The sequence below is a fragment of the Ananas comosus genome, unplaced genomic scaffold (assembly GCF_001540865.1).
Source record: "Ananas comosus cultivar F153 unplaced genomic scaffold, ASM154086v1, whole genome shotgun sequence".
Classification (NCBI taxonomy): domain Eukaryota; kingdom Viridiplantae; phylum Streptophyta; class Magnoliopsida; order Poales; family Bromeliaceae; genus Ananas; species Ananas comosus.
In genome coordinates, this window is record NW_017890655.1 from 17,320 (window position 1) to 34,297 (window position 16,978).

The 16,978-nt window shown below is 39.7% G+C and overlaps 2 long non-coding RNA genes across 2 annotated transcripts; both read right to left on the bottom strand.

Moving 5' to 3' along the window:
* Positions 1 to 362: 362 nt before the first annotated feature.
* On the bottom strand, positions 363 to 927 carry LOC109704028. The gene is made up of 3 exons (XR_002214129.1): positions 729 to 927; positions 524 to 656; positions 363 to 451 (listed from the first exon to the last, which is right to left on the bottom strand). It is a non-coding gene; the product is annotated as an uncharacterized LOC109704028 (long non-coding RNA).
* Positions 928 to 6,500: 5,573 nt separating this feature from the next.
* Positions 6,501 to 7,364, bottom strand: LOC109704027. The gene is made up of 3 exons (XR_002214128.1): positions 6,884 to 7,364; positions 6,680 to 6,811; positions 6,501 to 6,604 (listed from the first exon to the last, which is right to left on the bottom strand). It is a non-coding gene; the product is annotated as an uncharacterized LOC109704027 (long non-coding RNA).
* Between the last annotated feature and the right edge of the window lie 9,614 nt (positions 7,365 to 16,978).

Below are 16,978 nucleotides of genomic sequence, written 5' to 3' on the forward strand. Positions count from 1 at the left end.
GATGCATGCTCCCAAATTAGTAATACCAACAATAATTTAAATCCACGAATTCGAGCCTAGAAAAGGCCTATAGAAATCAACATTATATACATGTCGACGATTAGCAACTTAGGATCCAAAACCGATAGTAACCCAGCCTAAAGGTGCTATCTCTGCAGCAAACGAGGCCTCGCGCTAAACAGGAACCTCTGCTGGTAAATCGGGGATCCTCCAAGTCCGGTGGCCAAGCCAACGCCCAAGCCTAAAACGACAAAAGTCCACAATTCCAGTCCCCGTCTCCAGCAGCGAACAATAGAGGCATCGATTTCGACCATGCTAACTTGACCAAAAAATTACAAGTAAGGCTCTGTGATTCCTCGTCGAAGTCCCGAATCCAATGAACCAAGTCTCGTCGCGATCCGACGCTCCTACGCGGAGAACGAGCCGAAACACCAATGGTCGACGCTGGAACCTGCGGAACAGCATCTCTGAAATCTGCTCGGCAAACAGCAGCTTAGTAAAACTAGGGTTCGACAGGGCAAACCTGCTCCAAAAATCGCGATCTTGGGCTCAGAATCTTCGTCTCGAAGTCGCGAATCTAGCACGCCAAATTTCGTCGCGTTTCGACACTCCTACACAGAGAACGACCTGAAACACCAATGGTTGACGCTGGAATTCTACGAAATCAGCACATTGCTCGGTTTGAAGATGGTTGAGGTACTCGAGGTAATTGCGACCAAACTACCTACCTCAACAGCGATGAACTGCGGTGCGGCGACAGGAACGGCGAAGACGCACCCTCGCCCGGCCTCCTCGCAGCGCCCCGGCAACACGTGCGCTCGAACGGCTCGCGGCGCGACGTCGGCGACGAAGTCCTCAACCGTGCTCACGATCGGCCTAGAGAGAGAGAGGAGGGAAAGAAGGTGAAAATAGGCTAAATCTCTCTCTCCCTCAGCTCCATCTCAGGCTAAGTATAGAGAGAGAGCTGAGGTGATACAACCAATGCTGCTAATTACCAAATTAGCCCTCCACTGACTCTCTTGTACCGGTACAAGGCCAAACCCGAGAGCAACTGAGTTCTGTCGCACGCTCTGTACCGGTACAAATGGACCCTTGTACCGGTACAGCAAGCGACTTTCCATGATGGTTGTACCGGTACAGCACCAATCTTGTACCGGTACAACAGAGTAAAAATCCTGCAATTTCGCAGATTTTCACACAGAATGCTGCCCTCGCGTCGCACGGAGTCCGTTTCGCGTCTATTTGACGCCAACGCGACTCGGGCTTGTCTCGACACTCTCCAGAGCTGTCGACAAGCCCTCACTGTCAGAACCTGGGGTCTCACAATACATTGGGCACGTACATTGAAAATGTCTCATAAAAATTGATAAGAAATGCATGGAACCCGTTAGGACTTAATTATAATTGTTTTTAAGTATTAATAAGAAATGCTTTTTTTTTCTTTATTCGTTAAATTCACCATACAATATTAAAAAAATATTCATGATGCCCAAATAGATGTTCAATGGAGGTTAAGGAGGAAATGAGATGGATTACTAGCTATCTATTGGTGACGTGGTGGACCGAGTCCATGCAATGTTTCTTCAGGCAACGGTGCTCGGGATACGTAAGGATGGACCGGGTCCATGCAAATCGACCGTCGCTCCCTCTCTCACTCCGAGTTTATCTCCCCTCTCATTCTCGCTCCCTACGTGTTCGACGAAATGCCCCTCCCAGTCGATAAAACACCTCCTCCTCCTCCTCCACCATCTCCCTCCTCCTCCTCCAAAACCCTAACCCTAGACGCCACCCTCGACCTCGACCTCCCCTCCCGCATCGCCGAGCTCGTCCTCCGCCGCCCCCATGGCGACAACGCCCGCTCCCTCGCCCTCGCGCTCTCGAACCTCTCCGCCCCGTTCCCCGCCTCCCTCGCCGACGCCGTCCTCAAGCGCCTCTGGGACCACGCCCCTCGCGCCCTCCTCTTCTTCCGCTCCCTCCGACACCTCCCCCGTCGCCATGGCCATGGCGACCTCGCTCCCTCCGCCTCCACCTTCGACCTCGCCCTCGACCTCGCCGCGTGCCTCCGCAACCGCCGCCGCGTCCACTCCCTCCTCCTCCTCCGCCGCCGCCTCCTCATAATCTCTATAAATAATTAGGTTTTAAATAGTTTTAAACAATTTTGTAGAATATATTATTTTTCTTAAAACTACATTATTATTATCTTTTAAACAAATAAAATTATAAAAATATTTGTGTGCAATGCACATGTTAATAATTAATTTATTTTGAAATTAATCGAGCATAGCATACTAAAAGCAAAGAATCCCCAACAACCCTTTATCTTTAATTTGCTTTAAAATTGGTCCCTTTTTAAAGCAACAAGTAAAGAATAATACTTTAATTAAAGCATAAACTTCTTCTTAATTTCACCCAACTATATTAATTGTTGGTTCATAATAATCTTACTTAACACTTTTATAATTGCAAAAGGTTTAAAGTATTGAGTAAAGATTAAAAAGAAGAAAGAGATATATATTGGTGTGCAATCATCATATCTATCTGCAACTAAATCCAATATGTAATTTTATCCAATCATAATTATTTAAGGAAATTATTCTTATAAGTAATTAGGTTTTACATTTTCAATAAGTAATTTATAAAATATTCCTATAAGTAATTTAAAATTTTGGAAAATAAAATTTTAAAAATATCTGTATGCAACGCATGGGTTAATGACTCGTTTATCTTCAAATTGGTTTAACATTAGTTCGTTTCCAAAGTGGTATGTAAATAATCATACTTTTGTATCTGAAACTTCCTCTTTCACCAAGCGAGAAGCTAAATTATTGAACATGAAAATCTTTTTTAAAACAATTCCATTATTTATAATAAAAAAAAATTCTAAACTATTGTTGAAAGAATTGAAATTTAGAAGAAAGTTTGGGTATGCAGTCAGTCCATAAATATAAAGCTACATGTAATATGTAACCTTTCAAATCTTATTTAAAAGAACTATCTCTACAAATAATTAGTTTTTTAAATTTAAAATTTTTCTATGCAATAGATTCTTTCTCCTAACTTTAATTTATTATTTTCTAAAATAAATTTTTCTTAAATATTCATGTACAATGCACCGATTAACAACTAGTTTATTTAACAAGCAACCAGTACAAGAATAAAGCTAAAAAATCACCAACCCACCACTTTTATTTTTAAAATGGGTTCTCCTCAAAAGTTGCAAGCAAAAAATCATATGACAATCCATGTTCTTTACACATGCCAATCTTATTTAAGACAACTAGATTATTTATAATTAAAAAAGTTTTAAATTGTCATAGAAAGAACTTACAATAGGAAAGAAATTTGAATATGCAATCAATATATCTATCTATGACTACATCAAATGTATAATAATATCCAATGTTATTAAACTAATTTATTATTTAAAAAATAAAGTTTTAAAATATTTGTGTGCTATGCATGGGTCAGCATCTAGTTTATTTTGAAATTAATTGAAACAAGTATACATATCAATGAATCCTAACATTACATCTTAATTTGCATTAAAATATATAAGTTTTTTCTAAAGTGACAAGTAAAGAATCATATTTTTATAGTCGTAGTTACTGTTTTTGTCAAGTGTCCAGTTAAATTGTTGACATATGGTGATCTTACTTATGGTAATGATATATACTATTATTTATAATAAAATAAAGTTAAACTGTTGTAGAAAAAGTTAAAAATAGAAAAGAAATTAGTTGGATGTGCAATTAGTATCTGGCTGTAGCTTTATCTTTAATCTTTAATTTTCATTAAAACAGGTTCTTTTCCCGAATGATAAGCAAAGAATCAAACTTTATTTATCATGCATGCTTATAAATACATTGAAAGCCATTTGAACCTCTACGCTATTCTTTCTCCTTAACATATGGGCTCTTTCTCCTTAACATATGAATAGCAATTTAGCGATTCAGTATGTAGAAAGCTATTTGGATCTCTCTGCTGCTCTTGTTCTTTAACATGTGAATTGACATTCAGCCACTTGGATCTCTCTGTTGCTCTTAATTTCTCATTGACAAATGAATTGGCATTCAGCTTTTTGGATTTCTCTGCTGGTATTTCTTTTTAACACATGAATGGATATTTAGCAATTCAGGTACGTACATATTTAATTTCTTACATTATTCTTATTACCTATCTTTTAATTTTTGTTTTTTTTGGTTTTCTTCGGATTATGTTATTTCTTGCTGTAATTGAGGTTTAAGACTCATTTATTCAACAGGGATAACACAATTACATGACTAACAAAAGAAAGAAAACTCCTAATAATATGAGAAAATTACTCAAAAAATAAATCAAGCTTACAAGGAAGGAAATAGCATCCTAATATGGTATTCGTTAACACATGCATGGAATGCATAATATCTATTAGATTACAAAAATAGTCGATCTTTTCATGATTTATTTTAGTTTTACTTGATATTATATTTTTGTCCAATTGTAATTGCTATTTAATTACTTGTTCTACCAAACCTACAAGTCTTAAAACCCAAATGTAAACAATGAGATATTATTTTTTAAAAAATCGAATTTTCATGCATAAATAAACTATGTAGGATTCTAGATTACATTCAATGCTTTTACATTTGAGCAGTTAGCATTAGTTTGAGTTCTAGAAAATTTTTAGTTTATAAGCACACAATAAAATAGTCACTGCTGGCTTATTAATTTGTTTTTTTTTGTATCTCAAATATTAATATTTTGGATTATGAATTTTTGTGGATTTCATCTTCTTATTTATGCACGACCATAAAAAGAAATGTAATATTTCTCAAAAGAAAAAAATAAATAAATTGTAATTTATAGTTAAAATGAAAATCCTTTAAATATTTTCGTTCATTTTGCTACTTGTTATCTTCCTTAATTTTTTACAATCTTAGATTATTATCCTCTAACATTTAATTTTATTAATTAGTCTCCCTACGTCAGGGTTAGGTCACTATTCCGCCCATTTTTTATAATTTATATCAAAAATATCTTTCAAAATGACAGAATTAATTAAAAAATTATTTTTTTCTTATAGAAAAAGTAAGGGCAATTTAGTCATGTTGCTCTCTCCATTAACACCATACTCTCCTAAAAATATTTCCGAAATTTCAAGAGGGCGAAATATAAATTTTCGAAAGTTAAGGAGGGAAAGTGAAAAAGTGGGTATTTACAAGAAAACTTTCTGTATTTTAGCCTGATTTAAAATAATTATGTCACGCCCCGGATTGCACATTCCCCGGGCACGCCGACAAATCCGCCGTATACAAAGAGATTTTCCCTGTATACGAAGCGATAGCTGTACCTGTAAATCAAACACTACTACGAACAGTAGTAGAGAGCTGCAAGAGAAAACAGAAGCTAAATAGAACAGAGTTTCATATACATAGTTCAGATCCAAAATACAGAGCTACTCGCACTGGCGAGTTAAGTCAACTATGTACACAAACTCGAAACAAAACATCTACCTGCAGTAGGGCACCTCTAGCTCAGCACGTCGGGTAGGGCTCTAACTCGCGACGCCCTTGCCTCGATCCTGATCCGCAGACGGTGCAGTAGCCGAAACCTGTGGCTCTGCAAAAACATAAGTAACAACTAGGCGTGAGAACTACTGTAAAAACAAGTAATCCTCAGTGGGTACCGCCCAAAACAACATCGGTCACCCACTAAGTCTACAGAAGGGAGCAGGGATAGAAGGAAAGCAGGAAGCATACTCTACCGCTATCATCTACTACACTATCATGCCCTACACTAACCAACTGTAGGAAATGTCAAATCTGACCCAATCCAAATCGGGACTGTAAGCATACCCGTCCCCGGGACTGTGAATACACCCGTCCCTGCCCCGTTGCGACTATCGGGCTCTATCCACTCTAACTGGTCCGTGGAGAGCAAGTCCAACTGGCATGAGCGACACCAACGCAAAAGCACAAGCCTGACTCCGGAGTGGCACTCGTGGGCGCTACCCAACCGAGTATGCAGCGTATCTCTGTCGAGCTCAATCAGGCTCCAACTAGCCAAAGTCAAGTAATCGACTCAAAATGGTCTAACAACCAACAGGTAACGTGCCCTCGGCACAATCTGACGCCAAAAAGGCGATACGGGTCCACCGTCAACTCTGACCGCACCCAACAGTCCGAAACGACCTGAACAACCCTGTAAAAATCCACTCGGCGAACCAGTACGAGTGTAAATACATTCTAAACTACCTGGAGTACTCGTCTCGAAGAAACTGCGACAGTACAATTTTCTAACGGTTCCTAGAGCTAAATCAGGTAGTTAAATCTGGTGACAGGTCCAAATCGCAGGTTTTCTCCTAATTCAATTTTCAAGTCCAACATGTATAATCTATTTACTTGATAAAATATGCTCGAAAATTCAGATTTTTACATTCTAACAATAATCCATGAATTTGAGCTAAACTATTGTAGAAACCACGATTTATACATGTCGACTAATAACACTTAGGAGTAAAACCGATGTAACCCACCTCGAGTGCAATTTTCCTGGCAGCGAACTCAGCCTCGGCCACCCGCGATGCTGCTGGATTCCTCAGGGACCACCAAGACCGGTCGCCGAGCTAAAACGACCATAACATCACAAATCAGCCTAAGTTCACAGCAGCTGAAAGAGACCAAGTTTCGACCAAGCTAACCTCGTCCAAAAATTGCAAGTGAGGGCTCCGTGGAATCCTCTCGCAGTCTAGAATCCAATGAACCACGTTTCGTCGCGATCCGACGCTCCTACGCGGAGAACGAGCCGAAATACTAACAGTCGACGGTAGATTCTGCGAAAACAGCACTTAAGCTCAAATCAACGATACCCGAAGTACTCGGAGCAATTGCGACCAAATGCTCACCTCAACAGCAACAATCCTCGGCGCGATGTCCAGGACGGCGAAGACGCACCCTCGCCCGGCCTCCTCGCAATGTCCCGACAACAAACGCTCGCTCGAACGACTCGCGGCGCGACGTCGGCGAATCCCCGGCTCAACCGTGCTCCACCTCCACCAAGCTGAGAGAGAGAGAGAAAGAAGAAAGCACAAAAGCCTTCTCTCTCTTCCTCTGTTCGGTTTCCAACTGATATAGAGAGAGAGGGAAGGAATCGTTACAAACGAGGTAGAAAAATTACGGATTTAGCCCTTACCAACTCCCTTGTACCGGTACACGGATTGCTGTACCGGTACAAGGCCAAACCCGAGAGCAACTGAGTTCTGTCGCACGCTCTGTACCGGTATAAATGGACCCTTGTACCGGTACAGCAAGCGACTTTCCATGATGGTTGTACCGGTACAGCACCAACCTTGTACCGGTACAACAGAGTAAAAATCCTGCAATTTCGCAGATTTCACACAGAATGCTGCCCTCGCGTCGCACGGAGTCCGTTTTGCGTCTATTTGACGCCAACGCGACTCGGACTTGTCCCGACACTCTCCAGAGCTGTCGACAAGCCTCCATAGTCAAACACCAGGGATCTCACAAATTATCTATTTAATATAATATTATTCTAAAATAGTGTCCTCGTGATAGTGTTGTGCCACTTGGCACAATTTCAAAAGTGAGAATTTACTGCATTAAAATAATATAATTCATATCAAATTTTGCTAAAACTCTACATTGCGAATTTACTTTGTCCAATTTTCATATTAAGTTCTACTTAGAACTCTACATCCTAGATTTATTCTCCAAATTTAAACTCTATGGTTTATATTAAATCAAAGGGGGGGACTAGGAGGAAATAGCAGTGGCCACGACCATCCAAAGTTCATAAAATTGTCTTTAAATTTATTTTTATTATAATGTTTTAATTAAAGTAGTAAGTAAAAAATTATACTTTTATTGCCAAACTGTGATACATCTAGGATTTGGAATAGCTCTGTATATATATAAGATATAATAAGGTTAAGATTTTTTAATCTGGCTATAGCATTTTAGACGATGGCTAAGCCGAAGAGATGAAGAGTTTTGAGCATTCTAAAGATAGAGTAATTTTAGGATGCGTGGCTCCTGCGAAGTGGGAAGCGGAGCGTTACACAAACTTTCACCAAATGACAAGCCAAGTTGTTGATACATACCAAACTTTTTCTTAAGACAACTAGATTATTTATAATTAAAAAGATTTTAAATTGTTATGGAAAGAGCTTACAATAGGAAAGAAATTTGAGTTAATTTCATTTGTACCCTCACACAGTTTTGAAACATCATAAATACCCTTCCAATTTTTAAAATTTCACAAATGCCCCTCTAAATACAATATTTCTTTCATAAATATCCTCACTGTAAATTTTTGCTAACTTCTGTCAACTTAGCATTTTTTTTATTTTACTTCAAAATATGAAATTACCATTTTACCCTTAATTTGTTCACTATTTGTTTAAAAATCAAACCTTTTTCACTGTTATTTTTTAATATTTATACTAAAACTATCAACTATAGGCCATTTAAGTAAATCCCTTTAAGTTTTTATTAATTTTTCTTTTTTCAACATAAACTTCTTAGCTTTTAATTTTTTGTTTTTTAGAGTAATACATATGAATTATATCGACATTGTGATTTTATTCTTAGACTCATTTAATTTTATACACTATGAAGTTACTAAAATTATTAAATTTGGTTGAATCATTAATGGATTAGATAAAATCTCTAATTTAATAATAAAAAATCATTCAACTTTATGAAAATAAAATTTAAGAAGACTTTAATTAAAAATTTAAATTCCGGGTGCTATTTCACAATAGGTTGTAATTGAGGGGGGTCTCCATATATTTAAAAAATTTTGTGAGGGTGGTGATTAGAATAAAATAGAGGGTAAAATGGTATTTTGAAGCTAACATAATGGATTGCTATTTTTGAAATTTTTTCATATTTTTGGAGGACAAATTTGAAATTTAAAAATTTTAAAGGGTATTCATGAAATTAGAGCTACTTGGAAGGGTATTGAAGAAATTTTCCAAAAGAAATTTGGTTATGTAATCCATATATCTATCTACAACTACATCAAATTGTCACGCCCCGGGGTCCCCTTTTTTTGTTTGAAACACAGCGGAAAAGCGTTTGAATTTTTTTTTTTTTTTTTTGAAAACCTGACCCCAGAGTATGCCAGATCCGCCACAAATACAGGGAATCCACTGTTCACACGGACAGAGTCTCCCCTGTACTTGCACGGCGTCACACAAGTACAAAAGTACAAACAGTATACAACCACAATCAAATGAATATACAGATAGCTATACATTTATACATTCACCATTCACACCGTAGTTTTACATTCGATGTTTAAACAGAAGTCCACGAAAAATCTTTTGAAACTGTTTCGTGCGAGAAAACTTTTATCTTTTATAGAAGCTACCACGAGGGGTAGAAAACCTTTTATTTTACCAAATCCAGAAATCCTTTTAATACGTTCATGAAAGTCCATATATTCCAATATAATAAAAAATACTGAACCATATAAACTGACTAAGCTATAACAACAGAATAGTAGGAATAAAACTAAACCGATAACCTGGGTCGGAAGCTCTATCGACCGCTACGAACGTACCTCACGTCTCGTCCCAAAACTCAACGTCTGCAGTACCTGAAAAATAGTAGGGGAGGTAAGAACATGTAAACATGTCTCCCCTCCCAGTGGGTACCGCAAGCCGAAGAAGGCGGGGAGTACTCACCGGATCAGGAAGAGATAAACAACAGTATGGGTAAGTAAAATACAGTAGCAACGATAATGAACGAATGAGATATATATATGAAAACACAAGTACCGCTACTGTAATGTACAACTGCAAGCATACAAGGATATCAAAACTATAGTAGCAAGACAACCGTAAAGAAAGAACTAGAAGTATATATGCAACAACCGCTACTATAGCTATATGCGTCAACCGGACGAGAAGTCCCAAAAGTACCCAATCTAAACCGTCGTGTCGGTCTAAGGACCTCAGGCAAAAGCCACTATCTGCTCACACCTGGCATGTAACCTTAGCACAAAGAGAACACCGCTGGGCTCACGGGTCGGATGTACGACCACTTTTCCGGAAAAGAACACCCTCCTGCGGGGGATCAACCCGCCGGTGTACGTGAAATGCACTCGAGCTGTGGCGATCAATGCAGATATGATCAATAGCCAACCGTCGGCAATCAGCCGACAATCACTGCCCCTCTGGGCATATCGACCGTGTAGGTCATCAAGCAACAACGTGAACCGACCGAGATAGGTCAATGTACGGAAGGTAACGAACGACCAAACAGGTCACCGATGCAAACAGGAGAACCGACCAACCAGGTCACAAGTATAGTATATACGAATGCCATCTACTCTACCCCTATACAGGATACTACACATAGAACAACCAGGCAGAGTAAATAAGGATAGTATGTAGATACTGCTCGATGTCAACTAAAAGTACGAACGCAAGAACCGACCGATAGGTCACAGGAGTGTATTCGATATAGTTCAGAACTACCGTCAGCACCAGCCGACAATCCTACCCCTCAGGGTACACCGACCTCAAAGGTCATCGAACAACAGAAGGCAAGAAACAGACCAACCCAATACATAATGCAACAACCGACCAATCAGGTCAACAGATATAAGATAACAGCACCGATCAACTAGGTCACCGAAACGAAGTACGAGAACCGACCAATCAGGTCACCGGAACAAAGTACGAGAATCGACCAATCAGGTCACCGGAACAAAGTACGAGAATCGACCAATCAGGTCACCGGAACAAAGTACGAGAACCGACCAATCAGGTCACCGATATCACATATGGATAAACTACTCTACTCCTACACATGATACTAAGCATAGAAACATATGAGTAGAGTATAATAGAAACAACGGGGATGCAAGCTCAATATATAATACGAAAATAGCAACAGAAGAACAGGAATAGAAGAATATCACCGAGCGTGCACCACTGTACCGACGTCGGATCGAAGTACCCACCTGTACAAATGTTGCGCCTGTCTCCTGACTGCAAAAGGACGTCAACCGGAACTAAGGAAGGTCCACCGGGTTAGTGTCTAACCCGCAGCTAATAACCACTAGATCCACAACCTACAAGCAAACCCATGGAGATCGGTTTCCCAAACCGATCGCCGTAATACGCCGTAAGTCCCGTAATCGCACGGGAACTCCGCCGGGAGCCACGAACTGTCCCGGAACATACCGACTCGAGCTACGAGTCACCTGCTGCCACTAAACATACATAATCGTGCATCATGGCAGCGAACACAACTCCTCGTGTCAAAACAATTATCGTCGGATAATCATTTCGATTCGGGTTCCCGGAAGTGTCTAATTCGACACCGGAATCCACCGTCGCTCACCCGTCATTTCCGAACTCTCGAAATGACGCAAGTGACGAGCCAACAAGGCTCAGCGACTACGCAAAAGCTCACGAAGCACCGTCGGAATAATTCCGAACCGAACCCGCGTTCCGTCGGCGGATTTCGCCGAAAAACGCACCGGAAATGCATTTTCGATCTTCGCAAGGGTCTGGGGCCTTGGACAATCAGTCCAGAGGTTATCCTGAGCCCTAACTTGCTGCCAACAGCAGCCACGACGAAGCGAAACGCAAAAGAATCCCTAACGGCACATGAAATCACATTATTTTATGTGATTTCATGGCTCCAACGGGTCGTACCAGCAAACCAGGGATTTACGGAGGGTACCATCACACTTGTTGCTGGGTTTCAGCGTGCCAGAGGCCGTGCTCACCTTTCGGAGCACTGCCGGCAGCAACCACGCGCTCACGAGCGACGCAAACCTCAGCGAAACAGTGCGCACAGCGCGAAGATCGCACATTACTCACTAACCAGGGCACCGTTAACCTAAATGGAGATGAGCATCGTGTTCAGCACGAGCCCAAGATCACCGTGCTCACCTTCCGAGGTGCCAGGGAGTCATCGGGTCACCGGAAAAGTGACCGGAACGCAAAACAGCAGTGCTGGAACCATAAATGGCTACTCACCGGAGCAGTGGGAGCTAGGGATGGCCGCCGGCGATCGGGCGGCGGGCGCTCCTGCCGATGATGGGAGCATCAGGTCGGGGAGGTCCGGGGGAGGTGCTGGACGGCGGCAGGCAGCAGCCGGTGACGCGGCGGCGGAGATCGGGCCCGCACACTTCCTCTCGGGTTGGAGCTTGCCGGCGGCGAGGCGGCGACAGGGGGAGGTCGGGGCGACGATGATCCGGTGCCGGAGACCAAGGGGGAGGTGGTGCTCACCTCAGAGGGCAACGGCGGCGCTCGGGAGCGGCGCGGCTCCCAGGTCGGCCCGCACAGGACCCGAGCGGCGGCGGGAGACCTTGGCGGCGGCCGGCGGCGTACGGGGACGGCCGGGGACGTGCGCGCCGAGTTGCTGGAGGTCGCCGGGGTCGACAGGGGGGCTTGGCCGCAGGGGTAGTGCGGTCCCAAGGCCCGCAACCTGAGCTCGGCCTGGCTCGGGTCTGGGCTGACCAGGGCTGGCCGCAGCTTCCTTCGGCGGCTCCGGCGACGTCGGGGGATGGCCGGAGCTAGAGGAGAGGCACGCCTGAGGTGGAGGGAGGCCGGGGCTCACTTCCAGAGGCGGTGGAGACCCTCCCACAAGCCCTCGGTCTAGGTGGATGAGGGAGGTGGCCGAGGAGAGGAGGAAGGCTGGCTGCAGGCGGTTTCCGGCGGCCGGGGCTGCTCGGCGGCGGCCGGAACGCGAGCACGGGCAGGGCAGGGAGGTGCTGGGATGGCAGGGGCTGCTGGGGTCAGCTGGGGGTTTCAAGGGTTAGGGTTTGGTCCAAGAAAACCCTAGATCCACCTATATAAAGGTGTGAAAACTCGCGGAAAACCCCCTCGAAGGAATCTATTTAATCCCAGCTCTCAAACAGCAGTCGCACAATGAGCGATAGTCCCTCCGAGTTCGAAGACTCGCAATTCGATGCATAAAATATAGGGCCTTTTCGCGAATAATCTGATTACTCAAATCAGCCCCTTCGCGGACTTTTCGCGATTCCCGAAGATCCGTCCGTCGGATTTCCGATCGGATCACACCAGCGCGATCAGCACGACAGAGGCATCGAATCTAGCATTTCGATTCACCCGAAAAGGTTCCCGATTAGCGACAAAACCATCCCTCCTAGGTTCCACCAAAAACCACATATAGCCAACTATATGTAAAAACCATTAAACCCCTTTTTCTCGAAATCCGTGCATCCAAATCCAATTCCGTCAGTGCCATTGGGTCCAGGATAGTCGAGCGGTTGAAAACGAGCTATTGGAAGGCTATATTCGGAGTCCGATACGCGTCGAAAGTCCACTCTACTCCGCAGCCTCTCCGGAAAACCGGAGTTACTATTCACTTAAGTCAAACTTCCGGGTCGCGTAACTTTTCCGTTTTAACTCGTTTTTGCCCGAAACTTGACGAGTGCTTATGTAATTAAATTACACACATAAACATCATCAACAGAAAGTTTAGTTGCACTGTCGAAAATCTCAGTCCTTACACAAATATATATAATATATAATAATATCCAATCTTATTTAAAAAAGTTATGCCTATAATTAATTAGATTTTAAATCTTTTTATAATTTTTTTATAAAATAGATTGTTTTTCTCAAAATTAGTTTATTATTAAAAAAATAAAAATTTGAAATATGTGCGTGCAATGTATGGGTAGCAACCAATTTATATATTTTGAAATAAATTGAAACAAAAATACAAATCAATGAATCCACGACACTACATCTTTAATTTGCATTAGAATGAATATATAAGTTCTTTTTTAAACTGGCAAGTAAAGAATCATATATATATGTAGCCATAGTTATTACTTTCGTCAAGCGGCCAACTAAATTGTTGACATATGGTACATTACTTGTGATAGTGACATTATTTATAATAAAAAAGGTTTAAAGTATTGTAGAAAGAGTTAAAAATAGAAAAGAAATTTGGATGCGCAATTAGTATATTCATTTATAGCTTTATTTTTATTATTTTTTTAAAATTGATTTCTTTCCAAAGTTATAAGCAAAGAATCATACTTTTTTTCTCATAACTACTTATAAATATTTTGAAAGACATTTGAAATCCCTCCCTTGCTACTCTTCCTCCTTAACTATAAATAGGGATTTAACGATTCAGTACGTTGAAAGTCATTTAGATTTCTTCGCTGCTCTTTCTGTTTAACATATGAATCGGCAATTAACTTTTTGGATCTCTGTTGCTCTTTCTCCTTAACACATGAATGGGAATTTAGCAATTCAAGTACGTATATATTTAATTTATTACATTATTATTATTACTTATCTTTTGATTTTTATTTTTATTTTTCCTCAAATTTTGTTATTTCGTACTGTTATTGATGTAATTTAAGACACTCATTTATTCAATAGGAATTAAGCCACATAAATAACACAATTACACACCGAATAAAGAAAGAAAATCTTAATAATATAAGGAATATAAATCAAATATTAAATCGAGCTTAGAAGGAATGAAATAACATTCTAATATGGTATATGTTAACATATGGAATGCATAATATCTATTAGAATTCGAAAAGAGCGGATCTTTTCTTGCTTTATTTTAGTTTCACTTGACATATTCATTTTTGCCTAATTGTCATTTTTATTTGCTTGTTCTATTTAATTTCTTTTTCGTGGCACTATATTAATATTGTGTGGCTATTAATTAATGGGAATTTCCATATATAGATTTCATCTCCCTGGTTATGCACAATTCTAAAATACATGGCAGTTTAAAGATAATAATCTATCTAACTTATATTATTCTAAAGTAGTTTAACGCATTTTTTACTTTGTCATATATCCTATGATTTTTTAAAAAATTTTCAATTTGCCAGACTATCTGATATAGAATTTTTAGATGAAAAAAAATTAAACCATAAACGAGCAAAATGCAACTTTTTGAACCGCAGAAGGCCAAAGTAAAATTTTGTTATACCACAAGAGGGCAATTTGAATTTCACCGTTATTAAAATTCAAAGTTTCTTGTTATAACACATACTATTTATTATTCATTTCTTATATCATTTACTGCCTTATTCAAGTGAATATTAATTTCTATTTTTCCTCTGTAAATCTGTAATGAAATATAGAATAATACTCTTTTAGAAAATAATTTTTATTTAGTTAATTACTATCTTGCCACAAAAGAGTCAACAAAGAAATTACTGATTTTAGCTGTAGAAAGTTTGAGAAAACATAATTTAATACACAACCAGTTTAAAACTTGCAGATTTTGGGTTCATTAGTATTGGGTCTTTACTCTTCAGTTTGCGGTTTCTTTAGCACAGTATTACAATTTGTCAAATTATTTCACGTTATTTAATTAGAAAATGAGTATTTAAATGTGACATCCCAATAGTCCCACATCGGATGGGAAAGGGATTGTCAATAACTGGGCTTAAGCATTTTGGGTCCGTGGTTTGGCCCAACGAGCTATTATTGCTAGTGGGCTGGGTCGTTACATTAAAACTTTTCAAGTCACATATACATGGAATGCCTAATGCTGAACAAATTATTGTATTAATTGTTACGCATAATTTCAATCCCGGCGTTTTGCTTCTGGATTAAATTCATACTAGTTAAGACTCAATGGCTCAGATTTATTATTCTTTCCAAAAATTAGATATTCTAAATTTAAAATTTAGATATATTCTATGCATTCTCCTAAAACTTTGTTGTCCGAATTTATTCTAATCTTAAAACATAGAAAAACCTTCAATTTGTCCGCATGTAGTTTTGTACATTTTTTATTTTGTCACATTGTGGCTCGCATAGATACATTTATTAACTACCCCGTATTTTTTATTTTTGTTACATCGTATGGACCCGTTGTTAATTAAACAAGATATTGAAAATCAGACGATGATGCTTCCTTGTTTAACTAAGGCAAAAATAAAATCATGGATGCAACTTTTTAAATTACAGGATGACAAATTAAAAATATCTTAAATTGTAGAATAATTAAATATAGATTTATTTTTTGAACAATTAATGGTGTGGTAAAAAAAATAAAAATGCACTAATTAAACCACGTAGGGAGGGGTACGGTGAATTGAAAAGTTTACTCCAAATCGAAAGGGTTATAAATTAATGTGGCTGTGATCTGACGGTGTTATTTGCTGCTCTATTATATATCCAGTCCTGTCGATTTCCATGCGGAGCAGCTGAAGCAGGGAGGATTGATTATGTATGAAGAAGGCCAAATTAAATTAACTAACTCGGTGAATGAATGAACGCTCTCACGTACCACTGATGCATGGATTGACGCTCGATTAATTAATTAAAACCTACCTATATACATATATATATATAGAGAGAGATCATCGATGACGGTCTCCCTATCTTATTCTCTTTAAAAAAAAAAAAAAAAAAACATGAACAGAAATTTTGCAAGATTAGGGCTTTCTTAGCTTTATTCTGTCAGTCTCACGGGGCTCTTTATGGTTTACATAGTACATGTTTAAAGATGGTCCATAATTTCTAATATTTAAGCTTCGTATTGGCAGAATAACAAATATCAATCTATAGTTCCATTGATCAAAAACAGAAAGGCAAGAAGTCAAAACCTGTTTGGCCATAAGCTTTTACCTGATGTAGCGATTTGAACTTTGCTTGTGCGGCATAAGAAGCTTGATTCAACTTTTATGTCAAAACTGAATACTTTAATTTGAAATACTTACATTGAACTATCTCAGAGGACCCTACAAGCATCTGATGTATTTCTTCGAGCAGGAGAGCTGCTGCATAATCTAATTCCAATCAAATCATAATCCCATAAGCAGTGGATCCCTTTGTGTTCGCCGAACATCAGACATATAACTACCTTCTGGAGATCCCCTCGCTCAATATTCCAGCATCATTGAGTTTCTATTGTTTTGTATAGAAGTGTGATGTGAAGCTTTCACTCAAAACTGACTCTACTCGCGAAGCTTCGTCTCTGAGAAACCCTGTTTCACA